Source organism: Protopterus annectens, chromosome 2.part2 (genome assembly GCF_019279795.1).
Source record: "Protopterus annectens isolate FY-2018-M chromosome 2.part2, PAN1.0, whole genome shotgun sequence".
NCBI lineage: Eukaryota > Metazoa > Chordata > Ceratodontiformes > Protopteridae > Protopterus > Protopterus annectens.
The window spans coordinates 506104504-506127609 of record NC_056730.1 but is presented as its reverse complement, the minus strand read 5'-3'; the positions used below and the strand labels follow the sequence as shown (position 1 = coordinate 506127609).

The 23106-nt window shown below is 45.5% G+C and overlaps 1 protein-coding gene across 1 annotated transcript in view; it reads right to left on the bottom strand.

Moving 5' to 3' along the window:
• The window catches only part of AUP1 (AUP1 lipid droplet regulating VLDL assembly factor), an 831864-nt gene that overhangs the window by 567449 nt on the left and 241309 nt on the right, over positions 1-23106 (bottom strand). The window lies entirely within an intron of this gene.

The window sequence follows — 23106 nt, the reverse complement described above, 5'->3', positions numbered from 1 at the left end:
CACAGGGCCAATGTAAATAGTGTTTTCTGGCCAGCTTGCTCTGTCACTTTGAGGGGAAGCAGCTACTGTAGCGTTTTTTGGCATTAAATAATGACTGACGAGACTTAGCAAAGCTTAACAAAATGACTTCCATGATAGCTGAAGAGCTGTAGAAAAAATGGTCTTACTACAGGGTAACCCAGGAGAAGGAAGCCCAGTCTTCACACATTTAGAAATACCTGAAACAGTAGAGCTCTACCTGAAAAAGACCCCTGCCGAGACTTAACTTTTTATGCTTGCTTGTTAAAATAGAGTAAAAGACAAGTTATTACCATAACATTCCATCTCTGTTGTTGATCTTCATTCATTCATTCATTCATTCATTACTGATGGGTGTCAAATCTGTTCTTGGAACAGAGTCGGCCGTTATAACAAGCTTGTGACAGCCAAAAAACTCTAGAGCTAAGTCTTACTTATAGTGCTTCTCTCTATATTACTGCAGATTGAGTTTGCTCGTAAGGAAGGAAGAAAGAAAGTGGGGGCTTTAACTGAGCAACTTCTCTATCATAGGCTAGAACTATATCCGAACCTCCAGGAGTCTTTTGGAGGGGGGTGGCGGATGGGTTGTAATGAATGAATGAAGACAAATGACAGATAGAATGTTACGGTTAGAACATAAGTTTATCTGATGTTAATGTTCATTCATTCCTTACTGATAGGACAGAGTCCCTAGCTACTTTGTTTCCTGGGAGGCCCTATGGAAGAATATTCCTGAGTATCACTGAACCAAAGGAAGCTCTCCCCCTGGAGACTATATCCAATTTGTAATGAGTGATAAAGGTACGAGGGGTAGACCATGTTGCTGCCGCACAAATGTCATCCACAGAAGCTCTTGCATGGAAAGCATCAGACGTTGCGCAACTGATCTTGTGGAATGCACTTTGACTATAGATGGCAATGAGGCTTTGTTCCGTGGATAAATGAAGGAAATACAGTCTCTCAACCAATTAGACAAAGTAACTTAGGAAACAGGTCTCCCCAGTCTTGGTCCTGAGAATGATATGAATAACTGGTCAGACTTTCATAATGACTTAGTTCTGTTGAGATAAAAACGCTGTCTGTGCACATCAAGCAAATGTAGTGAATATTCTCCTTTGTTATAAAAATTTGGAAAGAAAACTGGTCGACTAAGTTTGATTAGCAGTCAAGTCCGAAATAACTTTGGGTAAAAAGGAGGGGTTAGTGTGGAATGATACTCTTCCCTTATGGAACACTATGTAAGGCTGTTTTATGCACAAAACTTGCAACTCAGAAATTCATGTTGCTGAGGTAATGGCCAACAAGAACAAAGTCTTCAAGGATAAGAATTTTACATTGCAATTGGCAGCAGATTCAAAGGGAGGACAAGTCAAGGATTGTAGAACAAAAGTTAAATTCCATGGAGCGATTGGTGGTTTGAAGGGGGGCCTAATGTGTGCAACTCCTTTCAAAAATGTTTTACAGAGGCGATGTGAAATCAAGGAAGGGTCCTTGAAACCATTATAAAAACTGGAGATTGCTGCCAAATGTACTCAAATAGTTGAAGCTGCAGCTCCTGAGTGAAGGAGGTTACGCAAGTAATCTAACACTGTAGAATGCGGGGCTGAAAAAGGGTTTACTCCATTTTTGCGAGACCAAATTACGATTCTTTTTCACTTGCTTAATAAGAAGTTATGTACTCACCATAACGTTCCATCTGAGTAGGTATCTTCATTTGTCAGCAACCTTTGGGATACGGATCCGATCTGGAATCCGAGCCGGCAACTTCCATCATAGAATAGATCCGAGCTCCTAGCTCCTCCCCTTACCCATAATCCCCTGCCTACCCTAATTGACCTCAGATCAAGTTTGCCCCATAGCAGAGCAGATAAGTGTCCCAATGGGAACATATGCTAATAACACAAGAACGATCATATTGGTCAGGGGGAAGGAGGGGGGGATGGTTGCAGACAAATGAAGATACCTACTCGGATGGAACGTTATGGTGAGTACATAACACTTCTTAATCTGAAGTAGGAACTTCATTTGTCAGCAACCTTTGGGACAGAGTCCCCAGCTACCTAAATCTTGGGTGGCCTTCATGGAAGGATATTCTGGAGCACCACAGAGCCAAAGGACGCCCTACCTCAAGAGACGACATCTATTTTACAGTGGCTGATAAAGGTGTGAGATGAAGCCCAAGTGGCTGCGGAACAAATGTCATCCAGTGGAACCCTAGCTTGAAAGGCCGCAGATGTGGCAACGGCCCTAGTAGAATGAGCATGGACTCCTTGAGGTGCATATGCTAAAAGAATACAACTAGAGATCGATCGAGAGAGAGAAACTTTAGAAACTGACTTTCCGAAATTACTTTTGGCAAAGGAGATAAACAACTGATCGGATTGCCTATGATCAGCAGTTCTATGGATATAAAAACGTAGTTGTCTGTGTACGTCTAAGGAATGTAGCTTGTACTCTCCTTTGTTATGAAAGTTGGGGAAAAACACTGGAAGATTGATTGATTGATGTTCGCTTCTGAAGATACCTTAGGTAGAAAGGACGGATTGATCCTGAGGTAAACCCCATCCGGGTGAAAGACCAGATATGGTGGTTTGACACAAAGAGCTTACAATTCCGACACTCTTTTGGCTGAAGTTATGGCCACCAAAAAGGCAGTCTTCCAAGAGAGAAATTTGAGATCAACCCTGGCCGCCGGTTCGAATGGGGGACCAGTCAAGGCCTGCAAGACTAAGGATAAATCCCATGGAGGTACCACCTCTTTAACTGGAGGCCTAAGGAGGAAGGTACCCTTGAGGAAGGTCTTACAATGTTTGGAAGTGATAAGAGGGCCAGACTCTTGCCCCATGTGATAGTATGAGATTGCTGCCAGTTGTACCTTGACTGTGGAAGAACTAGCCCCCTGGTGAAAAAGAGAGGTTAGAAAATCTAGAACCGACGATATCGGGGCCTGGTCATTACCAACATGAGAAATCAATGCTCCATACCTATGGTCACCCCCTGGTTAGTCAGGTCTGACCATAAGCTAATCACCCTTAACATCAACATCCCACCCCCACCCCCCCCAGTAAAGAAACCACCATAAAAAACTTCTCCAAAGCCAACTTCATGCTACTCAAGTCAGAAGTGACAAACTTCATGACACCCATGCAGACGGGAACTGAAAGTTCCACTGCTGAATCCTACACTAAGGCACTGTACGAGCACATCCACTCATGCATGAATCGTGCCATCCCAAATAGAACCAAAATGCTCTCATCCAAAAAAAGGAAGCCAATCTGGTGGTCCCCTGCCATAAACAAACTTTACAACAAAAGGAAGAAACTTTTGCAGAAAAGAGGAAAATCCCAGGATGCAAAAAACTAGCCTCAGTAAGAAACTGAGATGCCTCATAAAATCCTCCAAAGCTAGTTACGAAAATAAAATTGCCAAAGATTCCAAAGACAACCACAAAGCATTCTATAACTATGTCAAGAATCTAAATGGCAATGCTCAGATCTGCTCTGAGCTAAAACAGAATGGCATTAAATATACTGATCCGAAGGATATTGCCAATATCCTGGCAGATCGATTCAGTGCCAACTTCACCCCCCCTCTCACCCCTAAATGGCCCATCTCAATACCGGAAGATTGCCAAATTCCAGTAATAACGGCCACACAGGTACAAAATCCATGGGACCAGATGGCATCCCGGGCTGTGTACTACATGAACTACAATATGAACTGGCACCTCACCTAAGTGTCATGTTTAATCATAGCCTCACCTCAGGTTTCGTGCTCACTGAGTGGCGCAGAGCTACAGTTATCCCAATCCACAAGGGGGGATCCACCTTGGATCCCGGAAACTACCGTCCCATCAGTCTGACAAGCCTTATCTGCAAGGCCATGGAGCGTATTATCATGGAACTTATAAACAAAGACATTGGCAACCTTCAAACACTGGACCCCACCCAGTTTGGGTTTGTGAAGGGCCGATCTTGTCTCCTGAACCTGATTGACTTCTTTGAATCAGTCTCCAGAGCCACGGACAAGGGTAAGGTGGTCCACACAGCCTATCTAGACCTTGCCAAGGCCTTTGACACCATCCCCCACTCTGGAATCATAGATAAACTTACTAAGTTGGGCATTAATCACTATGTCACCCAATGGGTTGCTAAATGGCTTACTGACAGAACCCACACTGTAAAAGTAGCCGACTCCAAATCCAGCTCCAGACAAGTGACAAGTGGAGTACCTCAGGGTTCAGTCCTGGGGCCACTCTTGTTTGGCATCTACTTCTCTGAAGTACAGGTCAACACTAAGGGACTCTGGCTAACAAAGTTTGCAGATGACTGCAAACTGGGAGCCATTATTGAATCCCCAAATGATGTGGATACTCTACAAAGGGCCTTACAGAAACAGATGCTTGGTGCCAGAGCCATGGGCTCAAGCTCAATGCCAAGAAATGTATTATCCTCTTTGGGAAAAAACATGTATCCATGAATTACCATATAGGTGGCAGTACACTAAACACAGAAAGTGTGATAAGAGACTTAGGGACACAGGTGGACAGTGGTCTCACCTTCGATAACCACATCGCCACAACAGTCAGGAAATCCTTCTATGTGGCACATCTCATCACGAAGGGCTTTTCATCCAGAAAAAAGGAGGTCATTGTCCCACTGTACTCATCCCTCATTAGACCCATTATAGAATACAATGCCCCATTTGGTATGTACCTCTCAAGACATCTGCAACAACTGGAAAGGCCTCAGAAATACCTCACTAAAAGAATCACAGACCTAAAGCAGATGCCCTACGCTGACCGCCTTAAAAAACTCCAGCTATACTCTGTCGCATATCATCTACTTAGAGGCGATCTCTGCTTAACATACAAGGCCATGTCAAACCCAGAGCTGTTGGACATGCTACACTTAAAGAAATCCCAATCCCTCAGAGCTACACGCTCCAGGGATCTAAACCTTGTCATCACAATAAACAAAACATGCTGGAGGGATAGGTTCCTGACCCAGAGACTCCCCAGACTCTGGAATGGATTGCCTATACATGTCAAGCAGAGTGCCTCTTTGGACCTCTTCAAGAGGAACCTTGACGACTGGATGGGAGAAAGGAAATTCACCCCAGGGATCACGTCAGTCGCCCTGCTAGACAGGGGTCCAGGAAAGTAAATAATGTGGGAAGAAATAGCCAGGGAATTGTTATGGCTAGGCTTGTATAGGAATTCACCCCAGGGATCACGTCAGTCGCCCTGCAAGACAGGGGTCCAGGAAAGTAAATAATGTGGGAAGAAATAGCCAGGGAATTGTTATGGCTAGGCTTGTATAGGCCCTAGGGCTGATAGCCTAGTACCAACCTATGAACCTATAAAAGGGTCTAAATGACTGTGTTCTGCCCAAATGGTGAAGCGTTTCCACTTACTCCGATAAACCTTCCTGGTGGAAGGCTTGTGAGCTGCTACAAGAATGGCTTTGACCGGTGATGAGATCCTGGGAGTCCTTATGAGGAGTGGAACTGGAGCAACCAAGCAGTCAGCTTGAGGTTGACCAGGTTCGGACAGGTTCGGAGTCGGAAGACAGAGAGGGTGAGAAATGAATTCCGGAATGGGATCCAGAATCCATGGTGGATATACTAGGTGAGACCATAGGTAAGGGAACCACATCTGATGAGGCCAGAATGGGGCAATGAGGATCATCTTGCTCCCCAGCTGCCTGGCTTTCTGTAATAACTTCAACATCAGGGGAAGAGGAGGGTAAGCATAAAACAGACCGGGAGGCCAAGCATGAACTAGAGAGTCTCTCGGGGACTCCCCCGGAGGGGGGATCAGAGCGAAGTAATCGTTGCATTTGGTGTTTGAAGGAGAGGCAAAAAGATCGCAACAAGGTTGCCCCCATCGGGCAAATACTTGCTCTGCAACTCGATGGTTGAGAGACCATTCGTAAGGAGTCAGGATAGTATGACTGAGCCTGTCCGCTAGAATGTTGGACTGTCCAGGAATGTGCGTTGCTACGAGAAAGCGGTTGGTGGAAATCGCCAATTCCCACACTCTCATGGCCTCGCGGCAAACCCCTGTTTGTTGATGTACCAGACGACCGACATGTTGTCTGTCTGTACTGCAATCGTCCCTACCGAGAGAGAGTCGTGTAGTGCCTGCAACGTCAAAAGCACCGCCCTCATCTCTAGGACGTTGATATGCAAAGAGGTCTCTACGTCGTTCCATGTGCCTTGGACTGTTCTGCCTGAAAAATGCCCCCCCAACCCCAGGCGAGAAGCGTCCGTGGTCACTGTGTCGACTGGCGGAGGTAGTGAGAAGGGACATCCCGTGTGGAGGTTGGGAGACTGGAGCCACCACAGGAGCGATCTTCTGCAAACCTTGCTTAAGGAAATGGGGGGAGACAGGGACCATTGTACCTGGAGGGTCCACTGCAGAACCCTCATGTTCAACCGGGCCAATGGCAGCAGAGGGATTGCAGCCGCCATAGATCCTAGGGCCCTCAGGATCAATTCCGCCGAAGGAGTTTGCAGTTGAAGGATGGCCTGCACGTGCAACATCAGGTTCCAAAGCCGATCTGGAGTCAAGAACGCAATAATCTGTCTGGAATCCAGTCTCGCCCCTATAAAATCCAACACCTGTGTAGGGATGAGAGAGGATTTGGTCATGTTGATGGTTAATCCTAATAGTGGAGCCAGACTGAGGAAATAATCCTTGCATGAACAAAGTAGATGCCTTGTTGGGGCTGTAAGGAGCCAGTCGTCCAGGTATGGAAAGAACTGAATTCCCTGGAGTCTCAGGTGGGCCGCTATTATCGTTAGGACTTTGAACACCCTGGGGGCTGAGGTGAGGCCGAAGGGGAGGACCCTGAATTGAAAGTGACGTGCTCCCAGCCGGAAGCGGAGAAACCTCCAGGAACGCCTGTCCACTAGAATGTGATAGTACGCATCCTTGAGGTCTATGGAGCACATCCAGTCGTCCTCCCGCAATAAGGGGAGGACGGATTGCAACGTGACCATTCGGAACTTTTCTTTGGGTACCGCCAGGTTTAGGAGAGAGAGAGGTCGAGGATGGACCTAAAGTCCCCCGTCTTTTTTGGCACCAGAAAGAACCTGGACCCACAATTCCTGGGACCCCCTCTGCCTCTGGGGCGGCGTCCTCCCTGTCCTCCTCTGCCACGAGAGGACTGGTTGTCCTGAGCAGACTGGGATTGATGCGATTTTCGGAACCACATCTTCTTCTGACCCTTTTGGTTCTTGGAAAAGGACCTCTGGGGCGCAGAGAAGCGGACTCCGACGGCAGACAAGGTCTTCCCGTCTTTCTCGCTCTGGAAAAGAGTGTCGCGAACGGTTTTGCCGAACAGTGCAGAACCATTAAAAGGGGCATTCGCGAATGACGCCTTAAAGGGTTCCGTGAAGTCACAGTGACGGAGCGTGGCCTGTCTCCATGACAAGCCCAACTCCGCCTGCTCTAGAGGCTCCCTCCGTAGCATGAGACAACAGCCGTATACAGGTGTTCGAGATAGAGCTGAGGGTGGCCATTCGGGAGGAGTACAGATCCTTGTCTCCCTCAGACATGGACCCTGGGGGGGAAGCAGCGTATTCCTTAATTAGATCCCGCTGCATCCGAATAACGTGTGCCATGTAGTTCAAGGCCCTCAGAGAGGGTCGCTGAACTGAAGGGCCCACCTCCCAAGAAGGTCCATCGCGCGAGACTCCTTGCTCGGAGGATGAACCGTGGGGCTCTCCTGAGCCAACTCTTTCTTGGTGGCTGCAGCCACCAACATGACATCCACAGGGGGACCTCTGCTCCAGTGTGATCTCTCTGAAGGGGGGCTCAAACTTTTGTCCGGACGCTTGGGGATCGGCTCTACGGTGTCCTGTTCCTTCCATGCCCTAGAGAATATGAGATCCACCAGGGGGTCGGGTGAAGGGGACACCCAAGAGGTAGATGGTCCTGCCTCAAGGAATACGGACTCATCAGAGGAAGCCTTAGCGGCAGACCACCCACCCCTGATTTTGAGCATTTCCATGATGTCTCCAAAGGAGACATCCTCGGGGGGTGATCTAGAGGAGCCTTCCCCTTCATCCAAGTCCGTATCTTTGGTGAGACTCTCAGGGAAGTCTATGTGCCTCCTTTTGCACTTTGCCTTGTGAGGGGGGGCTGTCCGAGGAGTCCTCACAGGCTGTATCCTGTTCCACTGGAACTCCTAGAGGCACTGTGGCAGGCTGCCCCGAGGGCCGAAGTGGGGATCGGACCCAGAGCTGAGAACGTCGGATCCGAAGGAACAGTGTGCTCTGACCGGGATGGAGCCGAAAGCACACCGAATCCCTCGGATCCGAAGCTCGGCCCATGGCTCAGAGAGGTCGGATCCGACAAACTCGGGGGAGCCGTTGGAGCAGACGTGCCCAGCACGGTCGGCTCAGACCTACCCCCGGATCCAACGTGGCTCGGCTCCAAGCGCTCCAAACCCGGAATGCGAGACGGAGAAGGAGCTATAGGAGCGAAAAAGGGGGTCGAGCTCCCCCCAGAGGGGGGGAGGCAAGAGCACTCCCATCTGCATCTGGGCCTGGATGAATCTCCTCATCATCCGGTCCATGTCCGCATCAGACATGCTAAAAGTGGACCTCGAAGAGGCCACAGAGGCAGACCTGGAGTGTCACCTCTATGACCTCGACGGGGACCGGATCACCTCCTCCTCTGGTCCCGGGGAGAAACAAGGGGATCGGATCAGAGGAGGAGATTGAGAATACTTGGACAGAGAAGCCCTCTTGGCAGGCGGGGCCGATGAGGAGTCATCGGCCCGCCGCTTAAGGTGCTTCTCCCGCCGCTTCTCTTTCCTGGCATCCCTATCCTCCAGAGCCGAAGCGGGAGGTTGAGTCCCGGTCGGAGGAAAGGAGGCAGGAGTGACCGCTACCGGGGGGGTAGCAGGCACCGAAGTACCGGAGGCCGAAGCAGAGTCTGGGGGTAGAAGGCCCGCCAGAACTAGCTTCGACCTTCGATCCTTGAGTGCCCTGGGGTTGAACGCCACGCAAATCATGCAACCCGAAGAGAGGTGTTCAACCCCAAGGCACCTAACGCACCGAGTGTGGCCATCAGCCGGTGAAAGCTTGTGACCACACTCGGTGCATTTCGAAAAAATGGCTTTAGGGGCCTCCGACATTACTACAGTAAAGCACACTCACTAGGCCCCTAACACTCAAGTCACACACACACACGCTACGACCAGCGGGGGAGGGAGAAATATTTTAAATTAAATTTAAGCTGAAAAGCTAAATAATAATAAGATTAGTGTTAAGGGTAAACCTACCACGCACACACAATCACTCACTCAGAAAGAAGAAAGAAAAACCTTTTTTTCTCACAAATACGCTAAGAGCTCTGGAATCTAGCTGTTGCTTGAAGAGCGGCAAACTAGATCTGAGGTCAGTTAGGGTAGGCAGGGGATTATGGGTAAGGGGAGGAGCTAGGAGCTCGGATCTATGCTATGACAGAAGTTGCCGGCTCGGATCCGAGATCGGATCTGTATCCCAAAGGTTGCTGACAAATGAAGTTCCTACTTCAGATATAAAGTTTCTTGGTGGATGGTTTATGGGAGTCCAGAAGAATGTGGCAGACAGAGGAGGACAGGTTGTTTTGCCTAGCAATTACTGGAAGTGGAGGAGCCAAGCTGTTAGCTTGAGGCTCGACATGTTTAGATGAATCAACCCCTGTGGGTGCAACAGCAATTCCGGAGTTGGATCCAGAATTCATGGTTGATGTACTAGGTGAGGCCAAAGAAAGGGAAACCAAATTTGTTGGGGCCAGTAGGGTGCAATGAGGGTTATTCTGCTTTTCAACCAAAGAGCCTTCTTCGAAAATTGTGGGATCAGAGGAAGGGGTGGGTATGCATAAAGAAGTCCTGTGGGCCAATCGTGCACCAGAGCGTCCCTTGGGGACTCCCCCTGTGAGGCAATTAGGGAAAAAGTACAGTTGTGTACACTTACCATAAATGTAGATGTTCCGAGTGTATTCACTGTTGCAGTCATTACATTTGGGTAATCTGCTGGCAGGATGCCCTCAGTCGGCCTGAATATCAAAGTCTTGGGTCCTGCGTCGGTTGCTGTCTCCTCTTCCATGACGTCAGGTCGTCAGGGGTATAAAACATGCAGCAGACGCCATTTTCTTTAGTTTTTCTTGACCCAGATGTCAGGTGCCCCCCAAATGGGGAGCAAAAAAAATAAATAAATAAATATATAATTTATATATATATATATATATATATATATATATATATATATATATATATATATATATAAATAAATGCAATTGTAACAAACTTTACCTTCATCTAAAAGCAAATACACCACAAAGGCTGTAGAATATAGTTAAGGAAAGAGAAGTTCTAGAAAAAAGGGGGATGGCGGGTGGTTAACCCGGACTGCAACAGTGAATACACTCGAACATCTATATTTATGGTAAGTGTACACACTGTACTATGTTCTTCATGTTTCACTGTTGCAGTCATTACATTTGGGCAGAATCCCAAAGCTATGGATGGGAGGCTGGAACTAAATAGCATTAGGAGTGGCTATAAGGCCCTGCAGAACTGCAGTGGCAAAGCCTGCCTTGGACTTGGAGAAGAGAGGCAAATGATAATGCTTTGTATAAGTATGAACAGAGCTCCAAGTAGCAGCTTCTAGAATGTCTTTGGTTGGCACCCCTCTGAGAAAAGCTGCTGAGGTAGATGCAGCCCTGGTGGAATGTGACCTGATTCCCTTGGGCACTGGTTTACCATGATGCAAATAGCAAAAACGAATGCAGTGGCTTATCCACTTTGAAATAGTCTGCTTTGAAATAGCCTTCCCCTCTGATCCTGCAGCAAATGCCACCAGTAGCTGCTCAGACTTTCTTAGAGATTTGGTCCCGTTTAAGTAGAATCTTAGTTGTCTGTGTAGGTCCAAGGAACGCAGAATCCGCTCCCCCTTGTTCTGCAGATTTGGGTAAAAAGTTGGCAGGTGAATAGTTTGGTTAACAGCCACACTGGATACCACCTTAGGCATAAAGGAAGGATTGGTCCTGAGGGACACCCTGTCCGGGTAAAATGTAATAAAAGGCTCCGCTGTCATGAGGGCCTGTAGTTCTGAAACCCTTCTTGCTGAAGTGATTGCCAAAAGGAAAGCTGTTTTCCAAGATAAAAAACTTTATATCCGCAGTAGCTGCTGGTTTAGAAAGGAGGCAGGGTGAGCTTTTCCAACAAAAAATTGAGGTCCTATGCAGGAATTGGTGATCTTCTAGGAGGCCTTAAATTTTTGGTCCATCTAAGATACTGTTTTAGCAGAGCATGAGAAAAGATGGGAGGCTCTGTGTTGTAATGAGCTGAGATGGCAGAGGCATGGATTTTTATTGATGAAAAAGATAGGCCCTTCTCAAGCATCTCAGTCAAGTATTGTAAAAATCTGAGGAATATTTGGCTTTGCTGTGATCGCCCCTTGTGCTTGGTTCCAAGCACAGAATCTCTTCCATTTATCAGCATATGATTTTCTAGTACTAGGCCTTCTGGCTTCTAAAATGACATCCATCACAGATTTATTGAGAGGTGGTGTTTGAATAATTACATGACCAGACATGCTGCCAGGTTCAGAGTTTGGAGCTGATTGTGCAGAATTTGATTGCTCTGCTGAGGCAGTAGATTAGGTATTTGAGGCAAGTACCAAGGAAGCAGTTAAAACATATTCCTTAGAACTGGGTACCAGTGTTGGCAAGGCCAGTCCGGGGCAATTAGGATCATTTTTGTTTTTTCCTGTTTGACCTTTAGTGAGACCTTGGGAAGAAGAGGCAGAGGAGGAAAGGCGTAGACTGATAGGTTTTTCCAAATGAAGGACAGGGCATCCACTTTCCATGCTTGTCTGTGATAAGTCCTTGTGCAGAATTTGTCCAGTTGATAGATCTATTTGCCTCTCCCCAGAATTATGTCCGGACTCCCTCATTTCTCTGTTATCATGCTAAAGACTTGTGGATCCAGTTTCCACTCGTGAGGGTCCATAAGATTTCTGCTTAGGTTGTCTGCCAGAGTATTTTGTTTTCCTGGCAGGAATTGAGCTTGAAGATGTAACTTGGTAAGTCAAGGCTGTGTCCCACAATGCCATGGCTAGTCTGCAAAGGGGGTAAGAATGTGTACCCCCTGCTTATGTACCACATAACCATGGTGTTGTCGGTCTTTAATCAGTAGTTGTCCTGGATGAAGTAAGTTCTTGAAAGCTGTCAGGGCATTCTGAACAGCTAACATTTCTTTCTGGTTGATATGTAGATGCATTTGTTTTGGGTTCCATAAGCCCTGAATGCATTTCCCCGCCAGGTGGGCCCCCCAAGCATAGTCTGATGCATCTGTAGTTAGGGTTTGGGTGGCAGGGGGTAGAGTGAAAGACCGTGCCATGTTCTGGTGACATGTCTCTGCCCATCAAAGAAACTCCTGCTGTAGGCAGGGAATGAGAGGAATCATTGTTTGCAGACTGCGACAATGGTGACTCCATAAACTTTTTAGATACCACTGTAGTTCCCTCATATGCAGTCTTGCATATGGAATTAGTAGAATGCAGGATGCCATGAACCCCAAAGCCTGCAGAATTTGTCTTGCAGATAACTGGGTTGTTGCCATCTGTTTGAAGTAAATAGTCAGTTGCCTTTGTTTGTCTGGCGTAAGGTAAGCCATCTGGGCAGTTGTTTTCAAGCTTGCACCCAGGAATGTAATCTTTTGAGAGGGTACCAGTTGTGATTTCTTTTAGTTTTGTGTGTACCCTAGGCATGTTAGAAGCCTTTTTACAAATGCCAGATGTTGAAGAATGTCCTTGTTTTCTGCTTGAATGAGACAGTCGTTCAAGTAAGGGTAGATTTGTATGCTTGTCGGCAAAATGCAATTACTGGTGCCAGGCACTTTGTAAAGACCCTGGACACAGTAGATAAGCCAAAGGGCAGTGCAGAGAATTGGTAATGCATAAAACCAGCCTTGAAGTGGAGGTATCTTCTGCACGATTCCCTTATTATGCTATGCAGGTATGCCTCAAGTCTAGAGTCACTAGCCAGGCGTTCTTGCCCAGCATGGGCAGAAGCTGTTGCAAAGTCAGCATTTTGAAAATGTGTTCAAAATCGATAAATCCAGTATTGGGTGCCAGGCACTGTCTTTTCTGGGTACCAGGAACAGTCTCGAGTAAAACCCTTTCCCTTTTTCCTGTTCTGGTACTGGTTGAATAGCCCCCATATCCATGAGGGATGTAACTTGTTTCTTTGCCTCTGCCCATTGATTTTGTGGCAGATCTGGCCAACCATTTGGAACTGGCAAGGTATGGAAATGAAATCTGTATCCCTGGGATACCATGTTTCATACCCACTTGTCCTGGGTTATTAACTGCCAATTTTGTGAATGAAGTGCTAATTTCCCCCTAAGGAGGCTGCCAAAAGATAAATGCTTGGTGATGGCAGAGGGAGGTAATTGAAACTGTTTACTGTAGGGTTGGTGCTTTGTTTCCTCCAGATTTGGAGGTGGAGGCACCCCACTGCTTTGACCTGTAAGAACCCTGTGATTGGTATCTAGAGCCCTTTGAGCGCCTGAATTTGCCCCGTGAGACTCTGTTGGACACAGGAAAGGACCATTTTTTTTGTAGGCCAGTGTCTATTGAATCTTGGTGGCTGCACTTGTAAGAAGTCTTTTACAGTTTGCATAGACTTAGCTTTGTCCCTCTTCTGCCTTATTACCAAACAGAGTATCATGCTGTAAAGGTGCATCCAACAATTTAGCTTCAACAAGATTTTGCTCCTTGAGCCAGGCATGCCTTCTAATCACAGATCCAGTAACTGCGGCCCTGCAGGAGGCCTCCAAGGAATCAAAACCACATTGCAAAGTATGCTTTCCAACCTGCTCCGCCGCATGCAATAATTCCTGTAATTCTTTATTTTCCACACATTCAGAAATCAACATAATTTTCTGTTTCAATAATCCCATAACATGCTGTTGATATTTAAGCATATGAAATATTTATCGGGAGGGGGAACCCCTGATCAAGGTAATCAAGTCTTCAGCCATTTTGATAATCTGTTTTTTGGGCATACAGGCCTGAGCACATGGCTCATGTGTCGTTTTTTTAGCCTTAGAAGTCGCTTTTATCTTCATTTTTGAAGCTGGCGTCGGTTTTATATAGAAATGCTGAGGCCCAAAAACACCCTCAGAAGCCGGTGCCTGCTCAGCAGCTCTGGACCCATCCGAGGGAGAGACATCCGCGGGTGCAATACTCTGAGAATCTCGCTGCATGCTGGACTCCACATTGGTCTCGGTAGAGGCCTGCGACTCAAAAGCAGCGGGTATCAGGAGCAGCGAAAGCGCCTCACTGAGTACCGGCGACTGGCTTAGGAGAAGCTCTGTCTCTGTCCTTTTCTTTGCGTTTTTGTGTACTCCGGTAGTCAGACTGCTATCCAACGACATTTCAGGGTAATTAAATCTGTTTCCAAAATATTTTGAAGCACAGATATACAGACACTTAATGGTGCGTTGGTTAAATCTAGCACAAAACTGACAGCAAGGCACGTTATGATCTGGGCCTAGGCAAGGAATACAGTACAAATGAAAATCCTTATGAGGTATTTGCTTCCCTCAAGTAATGGAATTATTAACTTTTACTGACATCAGTAAGGAGCAAGAAAAAGTTTCCCCAATGGGGTACTTGGCTTTAATTGAAGACTTCAGTTCTGAAACTCTAATGCGAAAATTTCAGGAGTCTGCTGACTGGCACTTGCGAACTGCTTCTGCTTTGGGCACTGCGCGGCAAGAAATACTAAAGAAAATGGTGTCGGCTGCATGTTTTATACCCCCGACAACCTGACGTCATGGAAGAGGAGACAGTAACCGATGCAGGACCCAAGACTTTGATATTCAGGCCGACTGAGGGCAACCTGCCAGCAGATTACCCAAATGTAATGACTGCAACAGTGAAACAAGAAGAACATCTAGCTGCTGCATTTGTGATTTGTGGGGAATGTAAACAGATCGCAGCAAGGCTGGCCCCAGCGAGTGAAGATTTCCTCCGCTATGGCAGGATTGAGGGACCACTCATGAGGCAGGAGAATGCATCAGCTCAATTTGTCTGCAATTACGCTGGAATCCCCGGGAATGTGCATTGCTATCAGAAAGCGGTTGGAAGCCATCACCCATTGCCAAATTCTCATGGCCTCTCGGCAACAGGTAGGACTTGGTTCCCCCTTGTTTGTTGATTTATCCGACGGACATGTTGGACTGGATGGCAATCATTCCTAAAGGGAGAACCGGTTGAAATGCTTGCAACGCTAGAACCACTGTCCTCAGTTCTAGGACACTGACATGCAGGTTGGTCTCAAAGGATGACCAAGTGCCTTTGAATGTCCTTCCCTGTAAATGTCCCCCCCCCCACCCAATCAGGGAGGTGTCTGTGGTCACTATGGCTCTGGGCTGACAGGGGGAAAAAGAGCGACTCTATAGGTGGTCCTCTGGCTTCATCCTCCAAATTAAATCTTGTTTGCACCAATTTGTTATCCTGATTTGAAAGGACATAGGGCGAGTCAAAGTGGACCATTGAAAATCAAATGCAGAAAGCACCACAACAGGATAGAGCAATGGATATCCAAATTAAGGGGAAACCAGTGGAACAGGAAGCAACTGGTCAGGTGCCTTGTCAAGATATTTTAAAGCCTTCCATAGGAAACCAGTATAAACGTTCATTTGAAGCTAGACAGCAAGGAAAGGAACAGTAAACTGTGGAAACTCTGATGCAGTCAATGTTGAGGAGTGATAGGCCAGTAAATTCCCATATGACAGAACAACACATGACAAGGGATAAAATTGAAGAGAATGTGCCATAGGAAGATGCTTTAGAACTTTCTATAGAATGTCTGCAAGAAATGGAAAACAAGGGATGTGCTCATTTAAATCTGATAATAGAAGAAAAATAAATAAAGGAAATTCAGACAGAGGGTTCTGAAAAATTAGATGACTGCAAACAGAAATATCACTACCCAGAAGGGTCTCATAGAAACAGATAACTAGTGCCAAAGCCATGGCCTAAAGTTAAATGCTAAAAAATGCATAGTCATACCCTTTGGGAAAAACAAGGTTACCCCTAGCTACCATATAGGTGGCAATCCACTAAGCACAGAAGAGGTTATCAGGGATCTGGGAACCCAGGTAGATAGCAACCTCTCATTTGACACCCACGTTGCCAAAGTTGTTAGGAAGACCTTCTACATTGCCCACCTGATCATGAAGGGTTTCACGTCTAGGTCAAGAGAGGTCATCATTCCCCTGTACTCATCACTCATCAGACCGATGATTGAGTACAACGCCCCATTTGGAATGTATCTGACCAGACACCTACAGCAATTGGAAAGGCCCCAAAAGTTCCTCACCAAAAGGATAAAGGGTCTCAAAAATATGTCCTATGCTGCCCGACTGAAGGAGCTCCAGCTCTACTCAGTCGCTTACCGCCTGCTCAGAGGTGACCTGTGCCTGACATACAAGGCCATGTCCAACCCGGAATTAATGAACATGCTTCACCTCAAAAAATCTAAATCAATCAGATCCACAAGAGCACTAGACTTAAACCTTGACACGGTCATAAATAGGACGTGCTGGAGGGACAGATTCATCACCCAGAGACTCCCTATGCTGTGGAACAAAATCCCGGTACATGTGAGGCAGAGCACCTCGCTGGCCTTGTTCAAGAGAAATCTTGACCAATGGATGGGAGATCGCAGGTATACCCCAGGGATTACATCAGTGTCACTGCTTGACAGAGGCACAGCAAAATAATGGGCATAAGATCCTTCAATAGAAAGGGGTGGCGTAAGCCACAATAACTCTGGGCTAGGCTTATAAATGCCCTAGGGCAGATAGCCTAGTATAAACCTATGAACCTAAGTAGTTGTCCTGGATGAAGTAAGTTCTTGAAGGCTGTCAGGGCATTCCGAACAGCTAACATTTCTTTCTGGTTGATACGTAGATGCATTTGTTTTGGGTTCCATATGCCCTGAATGCATTTCCCCGCCAAGTGGGCCCCCCAAGCATAGTCTGATGCATCTGTAGTTAGGGTTTGGGTGGCAGGGGGTAGAGTGAAAGACCGCGCCATGTTCTGGTGACATGTCTCTGCCCATCAAAGAAACTCCTGCTGTAGGCAGGGAAAGAGAGGAATCACTGTTTGCAGACTGTGACAATGGTGACTCCATAAACTTTTTAGATACCACTGTAGTTTCCTCATATGCAGTCTTGCATATGGAATTAGTAGAATGCAGGATGCCATGAACCCCAAAGCCTGCAGAATTTGTCTTGCAGATAACTGGGTTGTTGCCATCTGTTTGAAGTAAATAGTCAGTTGCCTTTGTCTGGCGTAAGGTAAGCCATCTGGGCAGTTGTTTTCAAGCTTGCACCCAGGAATGTAATCTTTTGAGAGGGTACCAGTTGTGATTCCTTTTAGTTTTGTGTGTACCCTAGGCATGTTAGAAGCGCCTTTTTACAAATGCCAGATGTTGAAGAATGTCCTTGTTTTCTGCTTGAATGAGACAGTCGTTCAAGTAAGGGTATAGATTTGTATGCTTGTCGGCAAAATGCAATTACTGGTGCCAGGCACTTTGTAAAGACCCTGGACACAGTAGATAAGCCAAAGGGCAGTGCAGAGAATTGGTAATGCATAAAACCAGCCTTGAAGTGGAGGTATCTTCTGCACAATTCCCTTATTAGGCTATGCAGGTATGCCTCAAGTCTAGAGTCACTAGCCAGGCGTTCTTGCCCAGCATGGGCAGAAGCTGTTGCAAAGTCAGCATTTTGAAAATGTGTTCAAAATCGATAAATCCAGTATTGGGTGCCAGGCATTGTCTTTTCTGGGTACCAGGAACAGTCTTGAGTAAAACCCTTTCCCTTTTTCCTGTTCTGGTACTGGTTGAATAGCCCCCATATCCGTGAGGGATGTAACTTGTTTCTTTGCCTCTGCCCACTGATTTTGTGGCAGATCTGGCCAACCATTTGGAACTGGCAAGGTATGGAAATGAAATCTGTATCCCTGGGATACCATGTTTAATACCCACTTGTCCTGGGTTATTAACTGCCAATTTTGTGCATGAAGTGCTAATTTCCCCCTAAGGAGGCTGCCAAAAGACAAGTGCTTGGTGATGGCAGAGGGAGGTAATTGAAACTGTTTACTGTAGGGTTGGTGCTTTGTTTCCTCCAGATTTGGAGGTGGAGGCACCCCACTGCTTTGACCTGTAAGAACCCTGTGATTGGTATCTAGAGCCCTTTGAGCGCCTGAATTTGCCCTGTGAGACTCTGTTGGACACAGGAAAGGACCATTTTTTTGTAGGCCAGTGTCTATTGAATCGTGGTGGCTGCACTTGTAAGAAGTCTTTTACAGTTTGCATAGACTTAGCTTTGTCCCTCTTCTGCCTTATTACCAGAGTATCATGCTGTAAAGGTGCATCCAACAATTTAGCTTCAACAAGATTTTGCTCCTTGAGCCAGGCATGCCTTCTAATCACAGATCCAGTAACTGTGGCCCTGCAGGAGGCCTCCAAGGAATCAAAACCACATTGCAAAGTATGCTTTCCAACCTGCTCCGCTGCATGCAATAATTCCTGTAATTCTTTATTTTCCACACATTCAGAAATCAACAATTTTCTGTTTCAATAATCCCATAACATGCGGTTGATATTTAAGCATATGAAATAATTATCGGGAGGGGGAACCCCTGATCAAGGTAATTAAGTCTTCAGCCATTTTGATAATCTGTTTTTTGGGCATAGAGGCCTGAGCACATGGCTCATGTGTCGTTTTTTTAGCCTTAGAAGTTGCTTTTATCTTCGTTTTTGAAGCTGGCGTCGGTTTTATATAGAAATGCTGAGGCCTGAAAACACCCTCAGAAGCCGGTGCCTGCTCAGCAGCTCTGGATCCATCCGAGGGAGAGACATCCGCGGGTGCAATACTCTGAGAATCTCGCTGCACGCTGGACTCCGCACTGGTTTCGGTAGAGGCCTGCGACTCAAAAGCAGCGGGTATCGGGAGCTGCGAAAGCGCCTCACTGAGTACTGGCGACTGGCTTAGGAGAAGCTTTGTCTGTTTTGGACCTTGAAGGTCTGTCTCTGTCCTTTTCTTTGCGTTTTTGTGTACTCCGGTAGTCAGACTGCTATCCAACGACATTTCAGGGTAATTAAATCTGTTGCCAAAATATTTTGAAGCAAAGATATACAGACACTTAATAGTGCGTTGGTTAAATCTAGCACAAAACCGACAGCAGGGCATGTTATGATCTGGGCCTAGGCAAGGAATACAGTACAAATGAAAATCCTTATGAGGTATTTGCTTCCCTCAAGTAATGGAATTATTAACTTTTACTAACATCAGTAAGGAGCAAGAAAAAGTTTCCCCAATGGGGTACTTAGCTTTAATTGAAGACTTCAGTTCTGAAACTCTAATGCAAAAATTTCAGGAGTCTGCTGACTGGCACTTGCGAACTGCTTCTGCTTTGGGCACTGCGCGGCAAGAAAGACTAAAGAAAATGGTGTTGGCTGCATGTTTTATACCCCCGACAACCTGACGTCATGGAAGAGGAGACAGTAACCGATGCAGGACCCAAGACTTTGATATTCAGGCTGAATGAGGGCAACCTGCCAGCAGATTACCCAAATGTAATGACTGCAACAGTGAAACACTAACATCTAGCTGCTGCATTTGTGATTTGTGGGGAATGTAAACAGATCGCAGCAAGGCTGGCCCCAGCGAGTGAAGATTTCCTCCGCTATGACAGGATTGAGGGACCACTCATGAGGCAGGAGAATGCATCAGCTCAATTTGTCTGCAATTACGCTGGAATCCCCGGGAATGTGCATTGCTATCAGAAAGCGGCTGGAAACCATTACCCATTGCCAAATTCTCATGGCCTCTCGGCAACAGGTAGGACTTGGTTCCCCCTTGTTTGTTGATTTATCCGACGACGGACATGTTGGACTGGATGGCAATCATTCCTAAAGGGAGAACCGGTTGAAATGCTTGCAACGCTAGAACCACTGTCCTCAGTTCTAGGACACTGACATGCAGGTTGGTCTCAAAGGATGACCAAGTGCCTTTGAATGTCCTTCCCTGTAAATGCCCCCCCCCACCCAATCAGGGAGGTGTCTGTGGTCACTATGGCTCTGGGCTGACAGGGGGAGAAAGAGCGACTATCGGTTTTCCTCTGGCTTCATCCTCCAAATTAAATCTTGTTTGCACCAATTTGTTATCCTGATTTGAAAGGACATAGGGCGAGTCAAAGTGGACCATTGAAAATCAAATGCAGAAAGCACCACAACAGGATAGAGCAATGGATATCCAAATTAAGGGGAAACCAGTGGAACAGGAAGCAACTGGTCAGGTGCCTTGTCAAGATATTTTAAAGCCTTCCATAGGAAACCAGTATAAACGTTCATTTGAAGCTAGACAGCAAGGAAAGAAACAGTAAACTGTGGAAACTGATGCAGTCAATGTTGAGGAGTGATAGGCCAGTAAGTTCCCATATGACAGAACAGATGACAAAGGATAAAATTGAAGAGAATGTGCCATAGGAAGATGCTTTAGAACTTTCTATAGAATGTCTGCAAGAAATGGAAAACAAGGGATGTGCTCTCAGTATGGAAGAAAATGAGTTAAGAGAAGAGTTGCTTGATTTAATAGAAGATACGAATATAAATACAAGGGAAAAGAACAAAGTAAGCAATTTACTGATAACCCAAAAAAGTTTTATAGAAAATTGAGAAATAAAGTAAAAGGAATTGAAAGACCGCCAAAAAAAAAAAAAAAAGAGGAAGTAGATACATTTTGGAGACGTACCTATGAAGATCCTATGGAACATAAGTAAGATGGTAAATGGATAGAAGAAGTTGAAGAAAGAATAAGAAGTTTAAAGGTACAGGATATGAAATGGGACGAAATAACAGCCAGAGAGATTATAAGTTGTGAAAAGCCTCTAAATGGAAAACCCCAGGCCCAGATGCAGTACCTAACATTTGGCTTAAAGCATTAACTTCTTTGCACAAGGATCTAGTCATGAGTAAGAACCATTTATATGCACACCACAGACAGACACCGTATTGGTTTACAGGAAAAATAATGCTCTTACTTAAGAGTGAACCTGCAAGCTACTCTAAAATTACAGGCCAATAACTTGTCTTCAGACGACGTATAAACTATACACGTGAATTCACGCCTACAAGAGTTTATAGTCATTTAGAAGAAAACGCATTATGGCAGTAGAACAAAAGGGTAACAAAAGAAAGGCATATGGAACAAAGGATCATTTGTTGTTAAAGTTATAGTGGAGAACTGTAAGAAGGGGAAGAATCTAAGTATGGCATGGATTGACTACAAAAAGCATTTGATAGTACCCCACCATTCATGGATAAGAGTGTGCTTAAAATGTATAAGATACACCCTACACTGATTGACTACATTACAGTAACCATGAAACAGTGGCAGACCACTTTGCAATTAAGCCATGATAAAGGACAGATTATTATCCCAGGGATAAAAATCCAAGGGGGGATATTCCAGGGTGATTCTCTGTCACCGTTGCTATTTTGCCTTGCCATTAATTCATTAAGCTGTTTACTTAACAGCTTAGGCCATGGCTGCAATTTGGCTTCTAGAAAACAACAAAGTCTAATGACTTCTCTTCTTCTTTGTCAATGATTTAAAACTGTATAGCTCATCAGATGAGGAACACAGCTGCAGGTTGTTAAAACATTTTCAGATACTATTGGAATGTCATTTGGTCTTGATAAATGTGCAAAAGCAACCGTTAAAAAGGGAAAACTGCAGCACCAGGACCAGTTTGGGACAATAATGCGATATAAAAGAACTTGAGCAAGAGGGAGTGTATAAATAATTGGGAATGGATGAAGGATCAGCAATAAAACATGAACAAATGCGAATAAAGCTCAGTAAGGAGTACTTTAGAAGACTTAAATTAACCCTGAAAACAACATTGACATCTAGGAACAAGATCCAAGCCATAAATCAATTTGCTCTTACTGTCCTAACTTATAGTTTTGGAGTGATTGACTGGCCCCAAAAAGTGTTGGATAGATTGGATATTAAAGCAAGAAGTATGCTTCATGCTCACCAAATGATTTATAAAAATCAGTGTATACCAAGATCATATATTCCCCATTCTGAAGGAGGGATGGGCCTCCTTGAAGTTGATTACATGTATAGAACTGCAATTGTGGGGCTCCACATATCAGTTGACCTCACAGGATCTAAATGTAAACCAGAGATACAGAATAACCTTACCAAAGGTATTGCTGCCCACAAAAAGCAAACTGAACAGTAAAAATGGCAACAACCACTACAAAGTGAAGTCCAAGGTTTAATCACTTAAACAGCGTAAAATGACATAAAATCAGAACAGCAACAATGATGTGTAAGCGCTTTCAGGCTAATGCCCTTCTCCAGACAATTAACTAAAAGAATCGAGCAGTTTAAATAGTAAATGACAACCAATTAAAATCAGTACTTTATCCACCTTTTCTTTAGGGCTGGCTTAAGGGGAATGACATCATTCAGTCCTGGGAATCTATGTGCTGTTAACTCTATAATCCACCTTGCATCCTGATACTTTGTTTCATTCACCAGGTCGCCCCCCCCCCCAAAAAAAAAAAACCTCTTGTGTACGCTCTGTATTACTGAAAACCTAAAATCATGTCCTGAAAACTGATGAATGTGTTGATATAAGGCATTGTGCTCATTAGGTAGCCTTATTGCTGACAAATGGTTTAAGATTCTAGTTTTTAACATACAATTTGTCTTCACTACATAAATTCTGCACATGATCTACAGGTAGCTAAATATATCACATTCATAGTCTTACAACTAGCATATGTATAAAAATGATGCAATCTATTAGTAATGGGGTGTGTGACTGTGGTATCTGTGTTTATGTGAGGAAATGCCTTACAGGTACCACACGGTCTTGGTCCCTTTGAACCTAGATTGAACCTAGATTTAACCCGAATCTTTGTATTCCCTTCATGACACAATACATCTTTAAGTTCTTACTCCTTCTAAAACCAAACACTGGTTCTTT